At 40.5% G+C, this 26,157-nt stretch overlaps 1 long non-coding RNA gene across 2 annotated transcripts in view; it reads left to right on the forward strand.

Moving 5' to 3' along the window:
• The window catches only part of LOC147657912 (uncharacterized), a 78,147-nt gene that overhangs the window by 29,517 nt on the left and 22,473 nt on the right, over positions 1-26,157 (forward strand). Inside the window, exon 1 of one of the 2 annotated variants that reach the window (XR_015291545.1) lies at positions 7,310-7,612. The exons of the other annotated variant lie outside the window; for it this stretch is intronic. This is a non-coding gene — a long non-coding RNA (uncharacterized LOC147657912). Of the gene's footprint in view, positions 1-7,309; positions 7,613-26,157 lie in introns of those variants that run through there. 2 annotated transcript variants of the gene reach the window in all.

A 26,157-nucleotide genomic window follows, 5' to 3' on the forward strand; every position in this document is an offset into this window, starting at 1 on the left:
TGGCGGCGATATCACGCACTCGTGCACGCTCTCCAACGTCCGTAACTGCACCGCGCTCTCTTTCCAACCGCGTGTGTCCACCGCGCCGCACGTAACACGTGTACGTCCTCCGTCTCGGTTTCGAATTGTCTGGCCCCGACGCTACCGCTGAAACCAATTCGCGCGCGGCGAATTCGTTTTTCTGGGGAGGGGGATGGAGGGATTGTTTTTTTCGATTTTGGTAACGAAGTTTCGTTTTTTTTTTTTTTCTTTTCTTTTTCGAGATTTTCGAGGCAGGATTTTCTGTATTGCTTGGAATCGATGGGTTGGTTTGTTTGATCTCTTCTTGTTTGATTTCGTTTCCTCGAAGAGGAATATTAGAGGATTTTTGAAATTATTGAAGGTTTCTTGTTAACCACCTTTGCACTTTTGTATTTAAGAAGGCGAAGAGAGATGAAAGGAAAACATTTTTCTGGGGATGTGTTTTAGTAAAAGAAATTTGAAAAATAGACATAATTCAGTCAGGCTATCGGAGGCTTATACTCGAACTGTTGAAAATAAAAGCGGAATAATAAAACTTTGAAGAAATTTATGCTGTCTTTTATTTTTTATTATTTTTCTTCGAAGATTTTTTTTATAAATAAATGATCTCCGGAAGAAAATGGATTAGCAAGAACAAAAGAGGAAAAATCTTTTATTTATATATATATAAAACTAGGAGAAACTAGAAGAAAATATCGTAACAAAAGTCCCTAGAATATAATATGAATATAAATGAAATGTAGGATGGCAACTGTACGGCGACATACGAGTTGAAAGCCATTGTAAAAAACTTTAATACACGTTGAAAATACGAATCAAAATAGAAAATTATTTTTTTCATTGTTGATTCATTTGCTTGGAGTAAAGTAATCTTTGAAAAATATCATTTCGTATTTACGATGAGAATGAGATGCTGATGTATATTTGCAAATTTGAGGAAACCTACTTAAAATAATCGTCGCGCGTGTGATTGAAATTGAAAGAAGATGAAAATTCGTCAATTTTGCTTTTTCTCGACGATATCATTGCCGTCGGATGACTCGAATGGAGAGTGCATTGCGCTTCCTCGAATCCCTTTGTCGTACGTAGATTAAAAGAATTCCAATTTTTAGCCGTTTTAAAATACTTTTCATTCGTCTCTATCCAAGAGGAAAGAAACTAAAAGTAAACTTAAGAGATCAAAGTTACAATATATTCAATTACTTTCTATTACTTTGATTAATTAATAAAAATCTATAATATATATATATATATAAATTCAGAATTTTTTAACCAAGAAATTCGGCCATTCTTAATTTACTACATAAAAATATGTTGCACATTGCACACTTTTCCGCTCGATATCTGTTACAAATATATACAAGCTAGTTTTTTCCACAATCCATAGAGCATCCAACGGATAATATCCATTGAATTACGTCGTGTGCGTAATCTTATGAAAAATTTAAAAGGTTCGTTTTCCCTATTGCGTTACAATAAACAGGGAAAGTAAATGGATTGAATACGTATCTATGGATCGGAAGAAAAATTCCTCGCCTTTTCCCATACCCATCTCGATCGTTCCAAATTTCAATCATCCGAGAGTATCGCGCAACAAAAAAAAATCTCGATCGTCAAGTTCGACCCATTCGATAAAACACAAAATTTAACGTTAAATTCGAGATTTCTTCGAGATTTCTTTGTGTTAATTTTCCAAATGATTTTTCAATCGTTGATAATCGATCGTCCAGGAGTGATTTTATGATATTTGAAATTTTGATTACTCGAATTAAAATTTCCTCGAGTTTGGCGGTTTGGCGAGTTTGGCGGGAAAAAACGGGGTTGGAAATGTCCCTACGACGTTTGCGCACTTACGTGGATCGCATGGCCCTAGCTGGAGATCTGGTATCGCGGAGGGACAATCACTTTTCCTTTCACATGTCGACAATTACGACTGTTTCTCCACGGGTTAGATAGATCACGCGCGTCGTCCCACGTTATCCGACCGAGGAAGAGGTTTGAAAACTTGCTTAATCCAGCTCTTAATAACTGGAATATAAGTTAAATGGCGAAATCGGGACGGATCTCGCATTCCTCGAGCGTTAACTAATAATTAATTGTATATATATATCTTTCGAATTATCTCTCTTGAGATATAGAAAATGTAGACCACTTTCAAAATCGAGCGTGCATCGGATTAAGAAATATTGTCAATTTTAAATAGGGAACTAGTCTCTTCACACTTTTACATCTTTGAATTGAAATGTTGGTAGAAAGCAGAGAAAGTTATTCAAATGTTGTTAAAAATAAGCGAGATTGTTTCTTAGCGTAAAAAAACAAGAGTAGAAGAAAGTTGTGGATGATTCTTTTCGCTCGAGCGATACGAAAATCGGCAAAATTTTCGATCCGGTTTTGCGGAGAGCTTTACCGATTAATCAAAATCGTGATTTCTAAATTTTTGAAAGAAAAATTGTTTAAGAGAACAATCTAGAAAATCTAAAATTTGGATGGAATGTTAACGTTTCAAAATTCGACTCCGAGAAAAATAACGAGTTTAATCAAAATCGTGATTTCTAAATTTTTGAAAGAAAAATTGTATAAGAGAACAATCTAGAAAATCTAAAATTTGGATGGAATGTTAACGTTTCAAAATTCGACTCCGAGAAAAATAACGAGTTTAATCAAAATCGTGATTTCTAAATTTTTGAAAGAAAAATTGTATAAGAAAACAATCTAGAAAATCTAAAATTTGGATGGAATGTTAACGTTTCAAAATTCGACTCCGAGAAAAATAACGAGTTTAATCAAAATCGTGATTTCTAAATTTTTGAAAGAAAAATTGTTTAAGAGAACAATCTAGAAAATCTAAAATTTGGATGGAATGTTAACGTTTCAAAATTCGACTCCGAGAAAAATAACGAGTTTAATCAAAATCGTGATTTCTAAATTTTTGAAAGAAAAATTGTATAAGAAAACAATCTAGAAAATCTAAAATTTGGATGGAATGTTAACGTTTCAAAATTCGACTCCGAGAAAAATAACGATTTTAATCAAAATCGTGATTTCTAAATTTTTGAAAGAAAAATTGTTTAAGAAAACCATCTAGAAAACCTAAAATTTGGATGGAATATTAAAATTCGATTCGCGTCTCCGAGAAAAATAACGAATTTGCGATTCTCGAGGAATCCTCGCCTCGAGTCGAGCACGGGATGGAAAAACCCCATCTCGTACGCTGGTTAATCCTTAAATTAACCATGTCACATGCGCGTGACCGGTGTGCCATGAATTTTCCCTCACGTTTATCGACGCCCGATCGTGCGTGCCGTTCCCGTTTCCCACCGTCGCTAATTTGAATACTGAGAGCTAATCGAGGCCGTGGAACGTTCGTCCACCGGAAACTCCATCCAACGACTCCTCTCGTCCTTCTACTCGAGTTCGATCTTCGAGAAGAAGAATTTTCACCATCGTCAGGTTTTAAATTTGCCGCGCTTTCTTCGCTCCTTATTTCCGAATAAAACTCTATCAAAATTTCGACATAATAATTCACCAATTTAGATCAACCTGATCGATCCCAATATTCTTTCAAATAGGAAAGTAAGATGGAGAAAAGTTTCATCGAATATATCACACGTGATGATAACAATCATCATCCTCTCGTTCTTCTACTCGACTGATCTTCGAGAAGAAGGATTTTCACAATCGTGAAAAATTTTAAATTTGCCGCGCTTTCTCTCTCCACACTTTTCTTCTCTCGCTATTACTACTCGAGAAGGGTGCAAATTTTCGAAATCTAAAACTCTACGAAATTATTTTTCAAAATTTGGATATAATAATTCACCAGCTTGGAGCAACCTAACCCGATACTCTTTTCAAATAGGAAAGTAAGATGGAGAAAACAATTGATAACAATCAAAAAAAAAAAAAAAGAAAAGAAAGAAAGGCAAAAATTTCAGGATCTAATCCCGATCCCAACTATTTCGAGTCGCAATGAAAAGTATTCACGCGAATTTTGTATCCTGTAGTCTGCAGCCAGAGCGAGGAAGGAGGGCAGCCCCGTGGCGTGGTATTGTGTTACTCGGACCCCCCTATTAAACCGCGGCCACGGCCAGTATCGTGGAGAGAATCATAAACGCAGGGTGTAAAATCAAGATACGAGGGGAGGGGAGTGTATGGTCCACGCGCCGCGTGGAATTTTACGGTTTGTCAGATTTCAGCCGCGTATCACGGCCTCGCTCTCGTGATTTATTCGAATATACACGTCGTGTGTGTGTGTGTGTGTGTGTGTGTATAAATATAATAATGTGGGCAACGTAATAGCAAGCCCTTATTACCTACCAGTTAATGAGTGGAAAGGAACGCGGCATTCCTCGTTGGCCGGATTTAACTCTCTCTTTCTCTCCCCCTGACCCTTGGCAAATTGCTATCAGGCGGCCGCTAATAGTTTGTTCCTCGTTATCCAAGCTTAATCGTGACCCCCGTGCCACCCCCGTTTTCGGTTATAATTACTCCGTGGCTCTGCTACGCGTTTCTGCTCGATTAAATCTCCGCCGTTGAACCTGTCTTTTATGCAAGAATCGACCGACGTGGCTCGGCTAAATGTGCGGCCATTTACTTGCCGCGCTTAGCTGCACGTGTCGTGCAAGCTATACGTGATCCGTATATATTCGTTGTGGTGTAGAAAAGATCGGAACGCAAGTTGTGCGGCGAATTAGGCGGATCGTAATTCCTTTCGTATAATCACCCGTGGCGAGTTACTCAACTTTGGCTGGGTTTTAAAGGAAAAACAGTCTGTCTCGAGACTCTTTCATCTATTTTTCGTACAACTAATTTCTGGTATATAATTTGTTTCGATAAAGAATTGTAAACCTAGTAATTTCGTTTGTTTTATTAAAATTTAAATTTCCTATTAAAAAGTTTAACGACCAATCTTGTTGTTGCAGTTAAGATTTTACGAAATGTGAGGAAATAGAAATTTTTAAATTTTAACGTGTACAAAACACGATTTAAAAACTGCCCCGCCCCCGATTCTAAATAATTCGAATTGTAATTAACCTCCATCTTCGAATGATTACGAATTGAATTTAAAAACCGTTCCACTCCCTCCATCTTAGAGTCCCTCTACTAGAAAAAAAGAAACGCACGCGTGGGCGATTATTTTCGCGGCGGAGTGGTGAGGGATGGCCGTGCGTGTTCGTTGAAGACGCCGGTTTTTATTTCCACGGAGGAGGAGGATTTCAAGCGGCGCGGACGCCTTCATTCCGCGAATACCGCGCGTGTGCCACGGCGCAACGAGCGGGAAATATACGATCGGTAGGCGAAGCTGGATCGAACCGACTTAAACTTGGCGCCCTTTGTCCCCTTCCTCCGCCGCATTTGTCGTCCAGGTATGCCTGGCGCTTCGCGCCTCGTCCTACCCTGATTGGCAAATCGCTCCGCTTCTCGCGTTCCTTTCTTCCTTCCTTCCTTTCTTTCTTTCTTTTCCCTTCGTGCTCCTTCTTTACGAGCTCCTCGGTGTTACCTTGGAATCTGGACGGAATAAATTACACCGGATTCGCACGTCTCTCCCGCCAACGCGGAACAATGGACGGTAGGATTGATCGTTCTGCCGCAATTATCGCCGGTAGTTAGCGCGAGCGGTGTTTGCCGCTCGAGTTTCGGTCTGTCCATCTTTCTCACGAATGCTTCGAGAAATTTGTAAAGAGACAGCTAGTGGCCGATAAATGTACTTCGAGAAGTCGGAGATATTGCCTGTAGTTTCTTTCGTCGTTGTGCGCTAGGAGTGGTGAACGATTCGCGTTGTGTTATTTGTATTAGAAGAAAAAAAAAAAAAAAAAGAAAGAGTTTTTTTAAATAAATTGCAACTCCTGCATTCTTGTTATATTACGTTATATTACGTTAATAGTGTATTCTTTATAGGTAAAATTAGTGAATATATTTTATTTGGATTAAGGTTAGGTTATTCATAGATATTTACGCGTAAGATTAAGGATGAAAATGACAAATATTAGATATTGAATTGAACGCGTCTTTATAAATGTAATTAAAAGTTGTAACTGAATAATTTAATCGAAAACGTACATATTTTATTTCTCATCTCCTTTCGTATCTAAGAACATGATACCACCCAATGTAACATCCGGTCGTAACATCTAAGTGAAAATAATAATCATAAAAGATACCTTATCACCGGAAACAACATTTAATTTTCACTTACAACCAACTTCTAAGATAGCTCGTGTAATACATCGCAACATAGGATATTATATATGTAAATATTACATCTCGATGGAAAGGAATTACCGACGTAGTAACGAACCGATAAAATCCAAAGTTGATTAAAAAAAAAAAAAAGACTAGACAAAGAAATTACAAGACGAAGAATGAAATGTAAAAAAATGTCACGAGACGAAAAATTGTGATCGAAAATGTATTTCCTAATAAGCAGATAGATCGAGAAGAATCGATGGTTAGCGTGCCGACATGTTCGGTTGGTAAGTGACGTTTCTGAGAAGGTTGAGCGAGCAGCCGGGACACGACAATCGTCGTCTAAAATCTCTCACGGTGAGCCCTCCCCCCATCATTATTCCCGCATCACCCACGCCCGCCGTTCTCGGAGGCGCAGAGAGCGCAAGAGGAACGTCGACAGGACACGTCGAGCGTGTATACAGCGCGAGCGGTGGTTGGGCTTCCACGGGGGAGCTTAAGGGGCCCCGAAAGCTGCGCAAGAATTATCAGTCGCGTGTGATCGGCTGCCCGACCGAGTCGGCCCCCGACAAAGACTCTGGCCATCCATAATTCAAGCAATCCGGTCATTGTGTCCCCGCGCGGCCTCCCAGGCGCCGATTGCCTCTTTAGCCGAGCGAAACGGCCCTCTTCGCGCCCCTCGCGACACCTGCGACCGACGCTTCTTCCTCCTTACGTGTTAATTCCGATGCCTCTTATCCCTTCCGACACCCTATCACGCCACAGCCTCCGCTTCTCCTCTTCCACCAGGAATTCACGCTTCGCATTCGTGAAAGTTAATCCTGTTGCGCCCCCACCGCGTGGGACGATCGAAACTTCTCGCATCGTATTTTCCCAATATCCATTGTCTATTTCGCGATTCGTGAATTTTTAGGGATTAATGGGCAAGGATTATTTTTTGAATTAAATTCATATAAATTTTAAAATAAATCGGATAATGGCTAACGGAGATTCAACGACATGCGCAGTATCAGATTTGAAGAATGTTTCGAATCTCAAAATTGTTAGTTTAAGAACTCCTGTCTCGAATCGTCGTGCCATCTACCGCCAATTTGTCAAAATTAATGTTATTAGTGAGATTCGATGAGTCATGTATGACAAGATGTCGGCCGTGATCAATTTTGTTGCGTAATAATAGAATTTTGTTTGCTTAACAGTGATAAAAGAAGAGAAAATTTTATAAATTTTATAAAATCGTTTGAGTGTTTCGTACGATGTAACGTTTGTGAAATTATGAAATAAAAGTTTATAATCTATAATTGTTAATTCGTCGATTCAATACTATTAGTGAAACCATTATTGTGCAAGAGGATATTTCATGCAACTTCATGTAATATAAAACATTGTAAGATAGAAAACTACAAAAAAGGTACAAATTAAATTATTTTTTTTTATAATATAAGTAATAATCTTAATATTACAAGACTTAATATCCCAATGCATTTTTAATAAACCAAGAATATACGTACGAAATAAATTTTCTCAATTCATTTGAATTTCATAACTAAATATTGTTTAAATTAACTTTGTTAAGTCTTGTAACACGAGTAGATTTGTCGAATAATTTTAGTAATCGTGCATCAACGATGCTTAAAACGATTCTTATCATTGAAATTCATACAATTCTATTTAATTAGAATTTATTATAAACCTAACCTAAAGAAAGATTTTTACGTTTGAATAAAGTTTATATGCTATATTATTAGATTAGATTTCCGTTCTTCGTGAAAATACTGCAAATAGTTAATAACATAATATATTAATTTAATCCTTATTATTGGTGTACATATGTCAATTTGACATGTATTATGAATGAAATTATTTATTTGCAACGTATCATTTCTGCGTACTTTTGCACATTCTATCGATTAAAAAGCATAATTTTACTATTTACGAAGTGATTGTTAATATGTAATCGAGAAACGGATTTCGATGTTCGAATCTAACCTAAAATGTCAAGCGTCGTGATCAGTTGGATCGTTCCAAAGTGTTTTTCGGCAAGGATCAGCAAGTTAGAATTTATTTTCCGTGAGAGAAAGCAGCGGTACCGATTGAAATGAAGCAATTAAAGAATTACCATACGTAATACCGGCCGTTTCCGAAAGCAGTAAGCGGAGGCGCACGCACGTTCGAACGCGAACGTGGCTATCTGATAGGGACGTTTCCTCGCGTTTAACCGGAGGCATGCAACAAGCCTCGTGTGTACATTCTTCCTATGTGGCAACTCATTAAGGATACTCCGCGGAACGTCTGACCGCCATTGAGCCTCACCCCTCCGCCGAGGGTTCAAGGTCCTCGCGTTTCTTTTCCCTTCCCTTCGAGGAACGTGAAGCAACTCTTGCCTCGCTTCCTTTATTTAGACACGGGTGAAAGTTTTTCAAAGGAGATTCAACGCTGATCATTGTTTATTTGAAAAATTTGCGGTCTAATAACGAGGAACGTACGTGTACTTTATTTCGTTATTTTTATTTTTCAATTCGCTCTTTGTCTAGTGATATTACATATACATATTTAGAATGCGATATCCACGAATTTAGTCGCTTATTCAATTTATTATTCGATGAAAATCACTACTAGTATTGGGAGGACGTTTTTCGTAACTCTTTGAAGAAGAGACGCAAGTTTTATCTCGGATCAGAATTATAGTTTCAAAGATATAATTTTAAGATTCGTATATCGAATTAATCTCCAAAAGAGATAAAAATTAATCTTAATACAATTGATTATTCGAGCAAGAGTTTTATTTCGATAACGCTCAATCCCGACCCGTAGGAGAATGGAAAACCATCGTTGAACGGAACAATAATGATTCCTCCTCCTTCTTTTTTTTTTTTTTTTTTGTTTTTTAATTATTCGCGATGGGAGCGAGATCCAGGAAGCTCGTCTCCAAAATCCTTTTGTATTATAATAGCCGGCCCGAGGATATTTAAAAGGCGCGCGGTCGGTCTGTATTCAAAACAGCCTTCAACTAATTTGAATAAGGAATAAAGTGCCTTTTTCGAAGTGATATAAGCGAGGGAGCCAGGTGAGGGCCCCTCTCGGCCGCTGTTTATCTAATCTTGTCGTGCCATGTAAGGCGGGATGGGACAGGCAGCTCTTAAAACTCCCAGCCACCGATGTTATTATTTAAATAAGCCCACCTCCTTTTCTCCCGATGACACCAGGCCAACCTTCTCTTCAACCTTCGATGCCGAAGAAATATCGAGCAACGAGAATGACGAACGATCCTCGATTGTTACCCTTTGTCATATTTATTTGCATTTTTATGACATCCTTATCGAGTTTGAGTCACGCGCAGTGGTCTCTCTCTCTCTCTCTCTCTCTCTCTCTCTCTCTCTCTCTCGTTTTGTTTGAACTGAATATGATAATAATTGATAATAATTATTGGATCCGTATAAACAGCAAGAAGATAATTATTGATATTTATCCTTTCGTGTTTAGATATTTGTTCACGAGATCGAATATCTTGAATAATATTTCAAACGATATAAAAATAACTTATTACTTCGCATTTAACTCGTATTTAATCGTACATAATATTAATTTGTCGCTGAAACTTGTGACAATTTAAAATAAGAGAGAATATTCGCACGACACATTTGTTTCCACATCCGTTTGAAATATGATGCATGACAACTTGAAAGGATAAAAAAAAAAAAAATAAATAAAAGCCAATCAATCCGTACTCCCATCGCATTACGTGTAATAATTACGCCATCGATAATTATCTTCTCTTTAACGCTTTATCGATCAATGATATTCGAATGTATCCATCAACTTGTCATAAATATTTTCACGCAACATAAATATTCATTTCTGATAAATAAGAAGAACGAACAACTTTCATAAATACATATATTGCATTTATATCGTTTATATTACCGCCTAAGAACTTCGAATAATGAATAATTCTCATCGAAAATTTCCGTGGCACGTTTTTCCCTCCGCTGGACATTTCCTCATTAAGTATTTAACGCTAACAGCGGACAGCTTGGGTTGGAACGAGAGTTGGCCGGGAGGGAAAAGAGAGAGAGAGAGAGAGAGAAAAAGAAGAAGGAAACTCGAGGTAGAGAGATAGGGACACGCGATAAGGTCGATGAAAGCACGTGCCAATAATACGCGTGGAATGGAAAAACGCCGCCATTGTGAGCGCGGGATAAATCCCTCCTCCTCCTCCTCCTCCCTGGGATGGGACAAGACAATGATCGTATTAGAACAAAGGTCCATTTTCCTCTCGCGTGCTCGAGTTGTCGCGGAAGATACAAGCGACGAGGGGTTGGTAGAAGTAATGGCGAAATGGCAGCGGTTTGGCGCGGAAGGGTGGCGCAAGTCGCGCGGAGAACCGGTTGAGAAACGTCCAGTCGGAACTAACGCCATTGTTCATGGTTGGGAAGGGAAGCACGGGGAGGAAACAGGTGGAGGAGCGTAATAACATGGAAACGATCGAGCCAGACCCGATGATTCTACCTACTGAGTAATATCTTGTCGACACCTTGATATTTCTTCTTCTTCTTCTTCTTCTTCTTCTTCACGTATATTTGTTCATCGTTGACGATTCGAGAACTTCTTGTGTGTTGTTGTTTTTTTTCTTTCGAGCGAAGCATAAAGTTTTTTATGGATTCGAAAATATCGTACGTTAATTGGAGAAGTTAATTAAGGATAATGACATTGTATCATAAATAAATATGTCGTTATGAGGAGAGGAAGGATAGAGAGATATGAAAATAATTCGATATAATATCGGATATAATGGAATATTTTAAGATTACATTACTTTTACATACGGTGAAATAAAATATTTTATGTACGTTTCGAAGCATATGGATTCAAAAATATCGTACGCGGAGAAGTTAATTAAGGATAATGTATCATTTTAATAAATAAATATGTCGTTATGAGGAGAGGAAGGATAGAGACGTGCAAGAGAATTCGAAAATTTCGGGCCCTGTTGGGCTGGGTGGGTCCTCTCGAAAGAATCTGGCGACGTTCTACTCGTTTCTAATTCATGGTCGTGCCTAACAAAGCTCGCCCCGAAACACGTTTCGGGATTCTCAAAATCTCAAGAATCCCGAATATTTATACGTCGCGAGCGGAGATGGGCAAAATACGGGTTAAGAGTAATGTTACCTCGATCGTTTATCATTGCAGAGCGAATCAACTGTAATGGTATTACGAATAAACGTTTCAAATTTATAAATAATCTGGTCACGAGATACTTTCTCGATCTTTTTTCACCTATAAGAAAACTCGATCGACCAAATCAACGATCGAACATCTCGATTATCTCTCACAATAACTACCAAAAAAAAAAATATATTTAAATACATCCATACCTCGCTTTACGGTCTAGATACGTTCCGAAAAAGTTGGCCGTAAAGCGAAAAGCCGTGTAACGAATCAATTATTTCGATACGCAAACCCATACGAATTCGATTGGATCTGTTCCAATTTTTTATAAAATAATACAGTTCATAAAGCTTTTTTTTTTTTTTTTTTTTTTTTTTTATAGCGAAACATTGTGGCCCATAAATCGAAAAAGTGCCATAAATTAAAAAAGAAGGGCGAGATATAGCGAGGCGTATAGGTGCATTTAAAATTTCACATCCTTTCAAAAATTGACGAATCGCGTGCCATCCATTCGCAGAATCCCAATTCCATTCGAAAGGCATCGATCATCGAATCCGGAGGGGCGGGGGGGGGGGGTGGTGGCTGGAAAAATGGCACCCGGCCGGCTAATCGTGGCGCGTCGGTCGCCGTCGACAACGACCTACATCGTCGTCCTGGTGGCTCGTGAACACGCGATCTGATAATGGCTCGGCCGTGCCCCGCTCTCGTGCCGAAATAAACCGTCGCGCTTTACATAATGCGCGCCCAATGGGAGAAACAATCCTTGCCTCGTGTGGCGCGAGAGGAGAGGCGAAGGGACGTCGTTCGTGGTGCACGTCCGTTTCCGTGTAGGTTCTCCCAGTGTTGTCGGTCGGTCGATAAGTCATCCTTCCTTCTGCACGTGTTCGTCGAGGAAAGAAAATAGAGTGAGGGAGGGGGAAGCGGAAAGCTCGGTGGTTTCGTTGCTTCCTCGTTAACCGGCGAAAGCCACCCATCCCCCTTCCAGCCCCTCTCGCATGTAACTCGATACTGATCGTTTATGAAGCGGCCGAGTAACGACGCGAGTCGCCAACGTCTTTTCTTCGACGTCTATCGTTTCCACTCGAATCTTCTCCCGTTTCTCGTGGTCTTTTTTAGATTTTTCTCGCCGTGTATTTTCGTTGCTTTTATTCCCTTTATTCTCGATCAAACTCGAGCAAACTCTAGAGCTCTATTTCGCTTCTCCTCGTATCATCCTTTCACAGTTTACTTTGTATTCTCTGGCGTGTTTTGAAAAGTGATCGAAAAAGGTTAGAGATATTACGTCGCTTACTTCGGACGATGAAATTCACTTTTGCAGGAGTAAGAGAAAAATACGAGGGTTTAAAGAGCGTTTCTATAACAGTCTATCTATTTTAAATCGTAAATTTCTGACCAATGATCGGCAACGAATGTTGCGATTAATGAAATCGATACACGGTTCAAAGGACAAAGAAATATATTTCGAGGTGAATTATTTGGAACGATCGAAACGTGGACGGACGTGGGTTCCAGAGAGAGTTTTTCCCAAGGAGCAAATGGATAAAAATTAGTAGACGGGGATACAGAAGCTAGTAGTAGCGTGTCCAGGGGGCATTGAAACGGCTCGAGACGGCCGGGAAGGACCCCTGGAACGAGCTAATTATGAAATTATGATAATTCCAGCAAGTGGTCGCCGTTACGGCTCGACGGCCGCCGCGCAGTTTCTTCTCTTCGTTCTCTTCGGTGTTGCCAACCCGTCCTCGATTTCGTCTGCGCTGCTTTCCATCCACTTTGTATATATGTATACATTGTTGCATTATTAGAGAAAGAGAAACTATCGTTGGAACGATAGATATTGAGATGTTGCGGATAAAATCGAGTCGGTGGGAAACAACAGTTCGAACAACCTTCGAACTTTGTTGAAAATGAATCAAAGTAACTGATTTCTGAACAGTAATCGGAAAGTGAAGAAAGGATTGAAATTTGATTGGAAATAATCAGTTTAGAAGTCGAAGAATTTTCAAAGGTATCTTTATCGCAAGAATGACGAGGCTGATATTAAATTTGACGAAGCTTATTTCCAATTTTCGTTAACTGAAGGACAGGCTCACGACACGGCTCAATTACTAAATTCCAAATAGTTTTATTACGTACGACGATTTATCGTATGATAAAACGAAACGAAATTCATACGAACGAAATGTAATATAACTAAATCTATCGCGTCTGTGATAAAACAAAATAAGCGGAACGTGAATTAATTGCAAAATTGTTTCTTAAAAAAAAAAAAAAAAAAATCCTCTTACATAAACTCTCTATTAATTACGAACGATCTTACTTACATAAACGTGTTTGCCTCTCGTAAATATAAGAAGAAGAAAAAATATACATCTTTTATATTTTACAGATTAAAAAAAAAATCGCAATTAAATTCTCTCTCAAATTTGTATATACATTATTTTTAAAAATATACTACATATACTTGTCCCACGTATTTACTCGACACTTAGATACAAAAATACACGCACGATCTGCTCCACACGCGATAAATTGAAGAAGGAATATGATAAAGCATTGCTCGGTCTCAACTCGGGCCGATTCGTTTTCGCGGATCATCCTTCCGGGGGAAAAAATTAGTACGTTGGTGTAATCGGCCACTTTGCCCGCTTGTTTTCGAGCTCCATGAAGATAGAGCATCTCATGAATGGTAATTGCAAAGCGTGCCGGCTTCGAGGTGTATCTTGATAAGAGAGCGCGCGTTCGGAAAGTCGGCGTAGAAAATCCGCGGGCTTCGTTAGAGTTATTGCATTGTTCTGTTCAATTCGCGGATAAAGGGGAGCGCGGGAGGGGGGGAGGAGGAGGAGGAGGAGGAGGAGAGCCATGGCGTTCGCGTGACCGTCGGTCTCGGCTGGCTAGCAGCCTCGCCGCTTCGCCATCCTCGCTTCTTCAAACTCTTCTTCCTCCTCCTCCTCCACCTCCTCCGCCCAGGCCGCCATTACGCCTCCTCTCCCGCGGTGTGCACCGCTTCCATTCCGTGCCGCCTCGCCGTTTTTCTCTCTTTTTCGTTTCCGTGAAAAAAAAGTTTCTCGCTTCTACGCTTTTGCCATCTTTTTTCTTCTTTTTCTCTCTTTCTTTCTTTCTTTCCTCTTTGTTTTCTTTTCGAAAGGGTTCGAGGTTTCGTTCGGTTTTCTTTTTTTTTTTCGGCTCGATCGAGGTGTTCGTTGCCCTAGGTCGGAATTCGAAATCGATTCGAGCTGAAATTGAGAGATTTTAAAGGGAGGGTTATAGGTTTTTCGATTTTGTACGCGCATCGAGACGAAAGAAGAGCTCTTTCGATTGTTAGAAATTTTTTTTTTTTGATTAATTAAATTTTTTGATTTGATCCTGTGAACGTTGGAAGAATTTAGGAATTTTCGATTTCTAAACGTTGAGGATGCGAATATACGTTTTTCGATTCTACGTGTATTCTGGTGTTCATCGAATGTGAGGGGCAGAAGACGCGATTTTTTCGATTTTCGATTGTTAAGAATGGAGAATACGAATCTAAATTTTTTAATTCGATTCCCAAACCATGGAAATGGAAAATGTGAATTTAGATTTTTCGATTTTTAAACGTCGAATACGAATGTTTATATTAATTTACGTTATTTCGTGTCTAAGCATCGGAGACAAAAGGCGCGAGTGTACGTGTTTCGATTTCTAATTCTTGGAAACGGAGGACGTAATAATAAACGCGAATCGACGCCTTTTATTTAGCAACAGTTCGGGCGCACGGAGAACGCGAATTCACGTCTTTCGATTTCCAAACGTCGGAGAAGGAAGACGTATACCCGAGCGTTTCGATTTTCAAATTTTTTGAGACAAAAAACTTGACTCGACGTCATCGAACATTATCTCAAAATATATAAAAAATACGCGAAAAATCCAAAAATGTTTCGACACAAATAGCCAAGAGAAAATTATTAGAGAGAAGATTAGGGGCAAAGACGATCGAAATCGATCTTAACCACCACCCTTGCACCGAATACTCTTCCATCAACCGGCCACCAGCCAGATTATAGATTGATACATTTCCCAGCTGCGAGAACGTGATATTCTCAACTGGAGTCTCGCGTGCGGCTGTGTGAGGACAGGTGTTTGCGAAAAAGATCGAGGAACGAGGAAGAAGAAGGAGTCGAAGGTGGGCGAAACGTGAGCATTAGCCCGTCTATTACGTATTTAAATGCGGTTCCGGTGATCAGCTGCCGTTGGCCACCTTTTTCGACAATAATCCTTGGTAGCCCGCGGCCGGCCACGCGATCGAAACGAAAACGACCGCTCCTTCTTTCAATTATCCTCTCTCGGCCTTGATTATAGCGGCGCCACGGTCGCCACGACGCGACGAGGAAAGAAAGAGAGAGAGAGAGAGAGAGAAAAAGGAATAGGTTCGACCGAAATTATCCATCCAGTATTTCCAAATTACGCGGGCTCCACGAGACGCGCTTTATTAAATTCGCGCCTTATCGAGGGAGGGAATCGCTCGAGTTGTTCGTGGTTGGTTAATCGCGCGACGAGAATCGACACTTACAAAATTATCTACAGCGGGTAACGAAAGTATTCGAACGTTTTTTGACGAACGAGATGTACGTATGTCGATGAAACGATGAAGGAAATCTCAAGATTATGTATGTAATATTCACCGCTGTTTAATTGTAATACGTTTGTTGCAAAAGTATTCGAACGTTTTGTATTTAACATTGATATTTCGGTAATAATTTGTCTCGGTCGACGTTCCAAATCGTGTCAAACATTCGGCTCGAAGATATTTGTCTAATTTTTTTGGCCCACAATGGGGTTTGTATCTGTTTGTATTCAACTTCATTTCATCCATTATTTCACGATCCACGCTGCATATTTAGGATCGTTGTCCTGTTGCAAGTATTCCAACGATACCAATTTACATCACCATCATTTTTAGAATTCTCTTTTTTAGAAAATTTTCTCGAATTCGACAGGTTAGAACGAATCGATCATTTCGATACGAACCCATATGATCTGTTCCAATTTTTTATAAAATGTTATAATTTTTAATTCTTTTTCTTTATAACGAAACATTGTAGATCGAAAAAGTAATTAAAAAGCAGTCATATAGCGAGGTATAGGTAGAAAAATTCTAAACCATAATTAACGACTCTGACGTTCAACAACATCGCATTCTTTCCACGTGGAGTAATAACTTTCATGTAACATTCACAGTTCACGGCTGGAAAAACGTATAACAGAGGAGAGTGAAAATTATCTAGGCCCAAGAATCGAGAGAGAGGCGAGCAGAGAAGAAGGACGAGCCTGGTTTTTAAACGGACTCTCGGCTTATTCGGAATATATTTTAGCGTATCTCGTAACGGATCTTGGTAGAAGAAGGGGAGGGGAGATGGAAGCGCTATGCTGTAAAAAGGGGTACGACACGAATCCGAGAACGATGTCCGTGGCAACGGACAGCCGACGATAGGTATCACTCTTGTGTCATACAACGATCTCCGGCCGAATCGATGGTAAACGCATTATCGCGTTATGCGATCGCGGAAGGGTCCGTTTCGTACGGATAAACATCGGCCTTTTTTCTTCCCCTCCCTTCCTCTTCTTCTTTTTCCCCTTCCTTCTTCTTCCTCTTCGAGTCGAGCGAAATCGTAGCGCGGAGCAACGATTCGACAGCGATTCTTGTTCACAGCTGATCACGCCTGTTTCTATCCAAGTTTTCTTAGATTCGCGTGCGTGAATCATCTCCAATTGATGTGGAGTTTCTATTATTAGATTGGAACGAATACGTCGAAGAAGTCTTTTAAAGAAATTTATCTTAGCTACGATTAAGCCTCGATTTGAACTTTTTTTAAGATTCTTCTTAAAAACCGACGGAAAATCTCCTCAACCTAAATCCAACCCCTCTTCTATTATATCTCTCTTCTATCCCCATCCTCCCCTCCCCAAAAAATCTATCTATAAATTCTCTCTCAAAAGAAAAAGAGAGAGAAAGAGAGAAATAGAGATATCCTTCTGGCCAAGACGAGGAAAACAGGAGCGAAACAGCAGCGGAGAATGGTCACGGATATCGGCGTTGACAGGCGAAGAGGGAGGAGGAAGAAGCGTGGAGTTGTCGGGTGGATGAATCGGTTGCCGGGTGACGAGAGAGAGAGAGAGAGAGAGGGTGGCGAATAGGTCCGCGGCAACAGCGGACAACAAGGCGGCGCTGGAGGGAGGAAGAGGGCGAGTTCTCTTTTGTTCGGGTACGGCGAGGCGACGGCCGATTGTGCGACGCGTTGATAATTTTAAAACAAAGCCTCGCCGGCCGGCCGTGCATTGTGCAAAAATCACGGGGAAACAGCGAAAAAGAGGAGGGGTGGGTGGGTGGTCGGTCGGTCCGTCCGTTTGTCGTTTGGCTGGCAAACGACACGCGAGTCTCTCCCCCCTCCCCTCGCCGATGCTTTTATCTCGCGTTTACGAAATCCCGGGAGCAGCTCGGATTCTCGATCGACTAATCGACCGTGTCCACGCCGGAGGGGGTGGGGGAGGGGGGGAGAGGGAGATCGAGGGAGAGCGAGGGAGAGACTCAACCATCCACCCGTTGGAAACTCATCGACCGCCTGAAAAAGGCCTGTCGATACGCCTACCTGCGGTCCAATGACGCTCGCGATCCGTTCCCCCCCCCCCCCAAGATACTACCACTTTCTCGCAGACGACTTCCTCCGTAGCGCTTCCAACCCCTGTTCAACGTTGGATAACACTCTCCAACTCTTCGTTTCACGGTGTTGACGCGAGTGTTTAACGCGAGTATCGTGGCTTCGAGATAACGCTTCGTTCAATTCGAGATTCAACGTGACGAAGAGAAGGGGAGGGAGAGGAGAGGTCCAGATTATTAGTCCAGAAACGTGCAATATTTATTGGTACGTGTATCGAACTTCCTTCCTTCGTCTGGGATAGGACGATGATGGGAAGAGGATGTTCACCGCGCATGAATCGAGGAATTTTTTTTATTCGAGATATCTTGGATCGATCTGGGGTCGAGAAGTGAAATTTTTTCATTCGAAATGTATATTTGGTCGACATTACCCTAACAGGACTCTCCAATCTGTACTCTATTTAGATCTCTTATTCCGTTTCTTATTTTACACAAATAATTATGCGGCTTACAATCGATGGAAAATGTCAATCAAACCATATTCCATATTCCATATTTCTAATTTATTTTATGAAAATTATTCCATTCTCCGCAACGATAGGATACTCGAATAAATTATTGGATCCTCGATATGTACGAAATCGAGAAATGAAATTTTTTATTCGAAATATCTATCGATTCCATATTTTCGTATTTCTAATTTATTTTACGAAAACTATCCCTTCCTGCACGACTCTAACACGACTCCGATCCATAGATCCCTTTTTTTACCTTTCTTCTTATGTTATGCAAATAAGTATGCCCACTCCATCGACTCGAAAAAATCAAACTCCGTTATCGATTTCACATTGAATACGAAAGCTTTCTCCGCGATAGAGGAGGAACTCGAATAAGATATCCTCGCTACGCGCGAGATCGAGAAACGAAATTTTTCATTCGAAAATATATCTGAAAATATTTGGCCACGATCGATCTAAATAAATTCCTCGTTGCGTTTCTTGTTTTACACGAATAAGTATATCCATATTCGAAATACGATCTCTTCTCTCTGATCTACAACTGCTCTAACACTATTCCAATCCAATAGATTCCCTAGATTTACATCTCTTATTTCGTGCAAATATCGAATTTCCAATGAATTTTAACGCAAGGATAACCGAATAAGAAGATATTGGATGGAGGTCGGCGCGAGCGAAATGGAGAAAGAATTGTTGCGGGTGGATCGGGGCGCGGTTGGCACGCAGTTTTTCCAAGCGGGGATCCTATCAATCGGGGAACGTTCTGCAGCGAAACAGTGCAAATCACAGCGGCGCGTACACCGATGCATGTCATAATGAACGGCTGGCGACTTTTTGTTTCGGTCCCGTCGGCCGGAAATATCGGCCATTTTGAATTTTCAATTTTCAACGCTCTAGTAAGCCCCTTCGGCGCTCTCCTCCCCCTGCTGGCCCCAGCATCGCCAAATGCCCCGTCCAAACCATTCCTCTCCCCTCGTTTTTTTCTTCCACACTTTGAAAAATCTTCCACGCTTGATAAAGTGTACTGTACTTTTATATTAAATTGTTGTTGTTGGTTGGAACGACGAGTGAAGAAATCGAAGAAACGAATAAACGATTAATATTGTCACGTATATATAAATATGATAGAAATATTCGAAAAGGAAGGAGAGGAACGTATTTGAGATTCGAGTATTAAACAGCTGAGTATAGAAATAAGAAGAATTATTGATTATGAATATGATTTAGAAACGAACATTGGATGTTCTAATCCCACGTCTGGGATGCTTGCTGAACAATGTAGAGAATTATTGGACGAAGCGAGATGGAAATGAATAGAAAAAGTCCATTGTCCCGTTCAGAGACTTGGCAGAATTTCTCTATTTCTCCGTTCCTTCGATTCAATCCTTATCCCCGGTTATCTATGCGCTGGAGGGAGGAGCAGCAATTAGTGGCGAGGATAAAAAATGAGCGAGGGGGGGGAGGAGGGATTGGAAGTTTATTTAAAAAAACGCGAGCGTCTCGTTCCTTCGTTCGTTCGGCCATCTTTCTTCAACCGGGGGAATTCATTTCGTGGCTGGACGATTTTTATGGCCGATCCAGAGAGATAGGGACTCGGTGCCGGTGGTAAATATTCCTACGTTGGATGTCTTCGTTTCTCCCTCCAGAAAATTGCCGTTTTCATGCACTCCTAATTAACGCGGCCTTTCTTTCGAATACACCGATTTATGTATCCTACAACTGCCACTTTAATCTGTTTCGTTCCATCTCGAATATTCTTCTACGCGCGTAGCCTCTTGCGTGTAGCCTTTTAAATTTTTCGCCTCGTTGTTCCAGGGTTTTAAATTACAACAGAAATGCCTCGATGCCAGCCATTTTTCCCTCTCTTCTTCTTCTTCTTCTTCTTTTTTTTTTTTTTTTTCATTAAAGCTTACTCTTAGAGAGAGGATAGACGTGTTGTTGCTTCGAATTAATAAAATAGAAGTTAGCTAGAGTTAGCTACGACACCTTTCTTCAAAATCCAAGAGATCCCGAACGTTGACAGGAAGATCGCTTACCTTCTTACCTCCTTTCAACAGTTAAAAATTTTAGTCTCGAGCGCGGAGTAGTTAGGCAGACGTCACGCGCGAGACAATCGGGATGAGATAAGTAACATCCCCCTCCTCCCCTCCCCATACAAATGTCGAGGTTGGAGGAATTCCCCGGGGGGATAGATCGATCGACAGACGCTCATTAGAGGTCGGTGACGAGAGGCCTGTGGTGAGAGAGAGCAGCAGGTGTATGTCTCCGAGTTGGGTGAACGACACCTGTGCGAAGCTGCTCCAGACCAGGGGGAAAATTATGGCGCGCGTAGCAGCGCGCGATATTTATTGCTCGGCCCACTATTCGCTCGAATCGTCTGTAATTTATCCCCAACGTCCTCTGGTGGTGGGACGGCGTTAATTGCGGGATTATCGAGCTCGAGGTTTTCACTCCTTCCGCGATGATTGAGTAATTTAACGATTCATTAGCCGCTTTCCACGCCGACACGTAGCCGCGAATCTCGAGAATGTAGCGCGGTGACTTCTGATGAAGCCGAGTTTCCTCCTCCTTGAATCTTCTTCCTCCTCGAAGAGTTGTCTCTCGACTCGTTTAATGGAGGAGGGATTAAAAGAAAAAAATGTGGTGGCGATTTATTGGCGGAATCGGCTGGATAGCGGAATGGTGATAGCGATCGTTTTGCCTTTCGTTTTATTAATAGAAGCTTTGGACGAGGTTAAGGTCAAAGATTAAACTACGTTGTATTTGATCGTAGGAGCTGTGAAAGATCGTCCATTTGAAAAATTTAATTTTAACTAGAGAAGAAAATTTAATTTTTGATACTCGATAATGGGATAAAAATATCGTAAATTTCGTAATGAGGGACGAAAAAAAACGTATATATATATATATATATATATATATATATTACATGATGAAATTAAAATTTCCAACGGTTTGTACATATTGATTTTATTAATCGAGATGGTCGATCGACGAAGATTCACTCGTGGACGCATTGAAAGTCGAGAGTGACTCGATCATTCATTGGCGCACACGCGTGTCTAGGCATACCCGTGCACGCTTATTCAACGTCGACATTCGTCAGATTCCAGCTAACGGTTTATCTCGATCGCGGATACACGTCTCAATTGCCGCCGCTCGACGTTCATCCGTGCACGATGATTTATAACGTCTGCTTCGTCGCGAATTGTTCGCCGACAGCCGTCTTTTCCGCTCGAAGGAAACTTCCAAAGCGGATTCGAGCTCGAATCCTGTTTACCGCCGTTTGTATAATGGAGTTTCGTTTCTCTATGGAGTGTGTGCAACAACGCTTCCTATAACCTATAAATTCTTGATAGTGGTATATCGGTGTACACGTTTCTGATGGAGTAGTTCAGAAATGATTTCCCGACGCGATCTGGGGCAAACTTCATCCAGGCTTCATCGTAAAAGACCAACCTATTCCGTGTGATACGAGATAACGATGGTACAATATATAAGTCGGAATAAACGAGTAAATACTAGCGAGAAAGCGAAAAACCACGACGAGACATCTAGCGGCGATTATTGTTGCTACTCGAGTTGCTATTGCGAAAATTAAAATCGAAGAAATAATATATTCGCGAAATTAAAAACGTTTTTTGCATAAGAGCATAAGCAATCCCCTCGAGCGAAAGAGAGGCAGGATTATATGTAAGAAATCGTGCGACGAGAGCCGAGTTTGTCCAGTTTTACGAAGCAGTAATACTTTCTCCGGGTCTTGATTAACGAGGCCAGATGTCGGAGGATATAACGATCTCGATGAGAGAAAAAAGAGAACGGTGATCCTAATTTCTCGTCGTGGCGGGAAATCTCGCGGTAAATTTTCTCCCCCTCCCCTCCCCCCTCAGGGTAATAGGCCAGATAAAAAGTGCGGCCTCGGTTTTCGCGGACGATCGCGGCTCGCGATTAATAAATATATATACTACGCTCTTATCGAGCTTAGAATGTATACAATGTACACATACATTGCCACGCGGTGGCTAACCGGCCGCACGGCGTATCTACCTGCTATACTTAATACGAAATAATAAAAACCGGCCACGGCGAGACGTGTTCGGCCACGTCACCAGATAATCGTGAATTATCTACAGGCCGGTTGAACACGAAGATAAAACGTACAGCGCATATGTGTGCGTGTGTATGTAAGAGTGTATTTTATATTGTGTTGTGTACGTCGTGGTGGCTCGCGTGCCACTCGCTTATGCACGCTCGGTTATCTAGATGCTTATCTAGCCGGTTTATCGATAATTTATCTGAACGGGCATTAGTTTTTGCCGACCGATGGCGTGCACCCACTGCTAGTCCTTCGCGAGGTTAGATTATTCATTATATGGAGCAATCCTTCTCGTCCTTCCTTGGCCCCTCAACGTGTCCTCGAGTGTAGAACACTCTAAGAAAAAGTGAGAAGGGATTTTCGATTTTTTTTACCTTCTAAGAATCTCGGATACAAAGTTTCCTTGAAATTTTACATTGTTCTTCTCTCCTTTTATTTAAATTTTTTAAATATTTTTATAAAAATGTTATCTGTTTTCATCATCATTTTTCCTTTGTAATATTTTTCACTTTTTTTTCTCTTATTATATATTATTTTCAATCTTTCTTACTTTTTTTCTATTTTGCTCTTTAAAATTCTTCTCCTATATAATTTATTATGGTACAATTTTTCTTTTGATTTTTCGAAGGTGAGGGAAGGGATATGGTTTGCAATTTACGGTATACTATATTGTATTTCAAAGTGAATTATTTTCGATGCACACAAACATACGTTTCACTTAATCAGAAACGTCAGATTTCGATAACGAAGCTTTCCGAATAATTGTATATCATTTCCCAGGACGCTTGCATACATACACCACCCACCCTTCTCTCTCTCTCTCTCTCTCTCTGCTAACGGGGGTGGATATTCGTCTTCGCCGGGATGGCGTGCATCGACTTAGCCCCTTTCAGGGGTTAAATTATGCATAGCACGCCGTAATTCCTATGTATATATCGTGTGCAAGCCTACACCTGTCCGGCTAACGTCTGACATTTATTAATTACGTCGAAGAATCGCTTTATCTCAAAAACCAAATTTATTTTTTCTTTCTCTTTGCAATTAATGGAAATTTGAAATAATAAACATTTCGTTTATTACAAGATGGTACACACGTATATTATATTTTTAATTGGAGAAAATTATAATGGAAGAAAAATATCCGAATAAGAAAGGGGGATTCGAACTTGGGACTGTAAGGGTGGGAAGCGAAGACTTTGATCATCGAGCCATCGATTATACTCCAATATAGTTCTTTCTATAGGTACTTGTATCGATTTATATGCTTATTGGATCACTCTATAAGGGGAGTTTATACGATGTTTTATTACATTTAATCTTCGATTGATCGTAATAACTCTACGAACACAAGTTGAATATATTAATCGATATACGTGATATTCCAATAAATTACAAGTAGAGGCACGCGTATTCATCTTCTTTTCGTTATATTTTATACTTTTCATTTTCTTGCTTTACAACGTCTTGAACTTCTCTTCAAAATTTATCAAAGTGTTCGTGAAGAACACGTTTCATGGTTCACCTAGGGGGGAAAGATCATCGAGCCGATTCGCGAACTGCGTATCGAACGCGATTAGATGCCCCCAACGATAAACGAGAGACGATTAATAATTAATTATCCCGTTTGTTATCGTTCCATCGACATCCATCGTTATCGATGAAGTCGTCATTGGGGACCCGTTTCTCCATTTTCCTTTCCATCAACTAGATGATCGATCGATATTTATCTTTTATTAATTATTAACCGTTCGAAACTGGATCGTTATAAAAATGGAACGCTTGCCTTCCAAACATCTTATTATCCATCATCGTTCGTAACACGTTTTCCTCGGTGCAAGCCATCTTTTAAAACTAAATTATTCACGTCTTCCATTCTTCTTTTTTTTACTCTTCGCGAGGTATTAAATTCATTTTTTAGAGATACCAGCTTTTCTTTTACCTGTATTTTTTGAATTACTTTTTTTTCAATTAATTCGGCAAAAATATTATAATTTTTGAAATTATATCTTTCATCTTTTACATTCTCTTTACATTATTTTTATTTTTTCCAAATTTCCAAAGGATGAAAAAGTAATAATTTCAAAAATTATGATATTTTAATTCGCGTGTTTTTTTCGAAAGTCAGAAAAATAAACGTCCAAAAATAGGAAAAAAAAAAAAATAGGAAAAAAAAAAAAGAAAAAGAAAAGATTCGGTAAAGGGCAACACGAAAGCCACGTCCTCGGCTCGTCCTCGTAAAAGAAATATATCGGGGCCGGTGATCTAGCGCCGCCATGGAAGATAATTATTCACGTTTAGATAACGAACGGCCGGCGATGATATCGAGCGGAGGCGTCCATTAGCGGGGCTAAGCGTCGGCCCGAGCAAAGGTATATCTATTTATCATCAGATAACGTGGCGGGAATTATCTCGAAAACTCGCCTCGAACGGCTCGATATCGTTCGCGTGTCGCCGCTACACGCGCCTCTCCTGTTCCACTTCGCTCGCCAAACTCTCCTTTTCCCTCCAAATTCTCTCTTCGTCTTCTCCTTATTTCCTCTTTAGATGGAAAGTTGGTAATCTTGAAGTTGGCAAGATATTTTGTATATATTGTATTGTTGGATTTTTAAATTTTTGAAAAAATGTTTCAAAGTTCTTGTTTTTCGGTATTTAGAAAAAAAGTTTGACTTGACAGGCAAACTTTTTCGTAAGACGTTTTCCGATTCGTTTGATAGACATTCACGTTTACGCGACAATGAATCTAGACGCTAGATGTCTCACTAGATTTACTCTCTCGCAAGTATTTGTTCCACAATGATTATACTTTAAGTACCTGACACTGACGTACTACACGTGTCGTTTAATATTACGTTCATGAGTTTGAATTCACGACTCGATTCAACGTAAGATATTGTCTACGATATTAATCACGATTGAAAAATATCGAGACAAAGGATGTAACTTTCCCCTTACATTTCCCGGATTCATCCAGGCTTCTCTCGAATTAAAAAAAAAAAAAAAAAAATCTCCCCTCTCGAAGCCTTGAACTCTCGAACTTTTACAATTTTACACATATAATACCTCGTCGATCCTACGTCAGATTATCCAAGGAATTAAGCAAGCAACGAGCCTCCGGTATCGCGATTTATTAAAATACCGGCTATTAGGAATTAAATATTCAAAGGAGAGGTTCACGCGAGCGGCACGGGGCCACGAAAATCGGCAGACTCGCGGATGGAGGGACTCGTGGGGGGGGGGAGGAGGGAGAGAGGCCTGTTTTCTCCTCCAGAGGCGAGGCTTGCCCGGTAATATACGTTCTCTCACGGAAAGCCGCGGCCACTTCCGGCGTGGCTAACCGATTATATATTCGCCGCGCAGAAGGACGAAGTCGGAGAGAATCGGCCGTTTAAACACGAGCCAGTAAGCTTCCACCAGGCTTGTCCAGTGGCTGGGATCACGCTAACCCCTCGTTAAGTCATAACTTACCCTGCCCTCCTCTGCACCGGCCTCCTACCTCCTACCCTCCAGCGTTCTTATTTATAATAGAGTCGCGCCGCACTACT

This window comes from Apis florea, unplaced genomic scaffold, assembly GCF_048593485.1.
Source record: "Apis florea isolate Af1SG1 unplaced genomic scaffold, ASM4859348v1 contig_2492_pilon, whole genome shotgun sequence".
In the NCBI taxonomy this organism is placed as follows: Eukaryota; Metazoa; Arthropoda; class Insecta; order Hymenoptera; family Apidae; genus Apis; species Apis florea.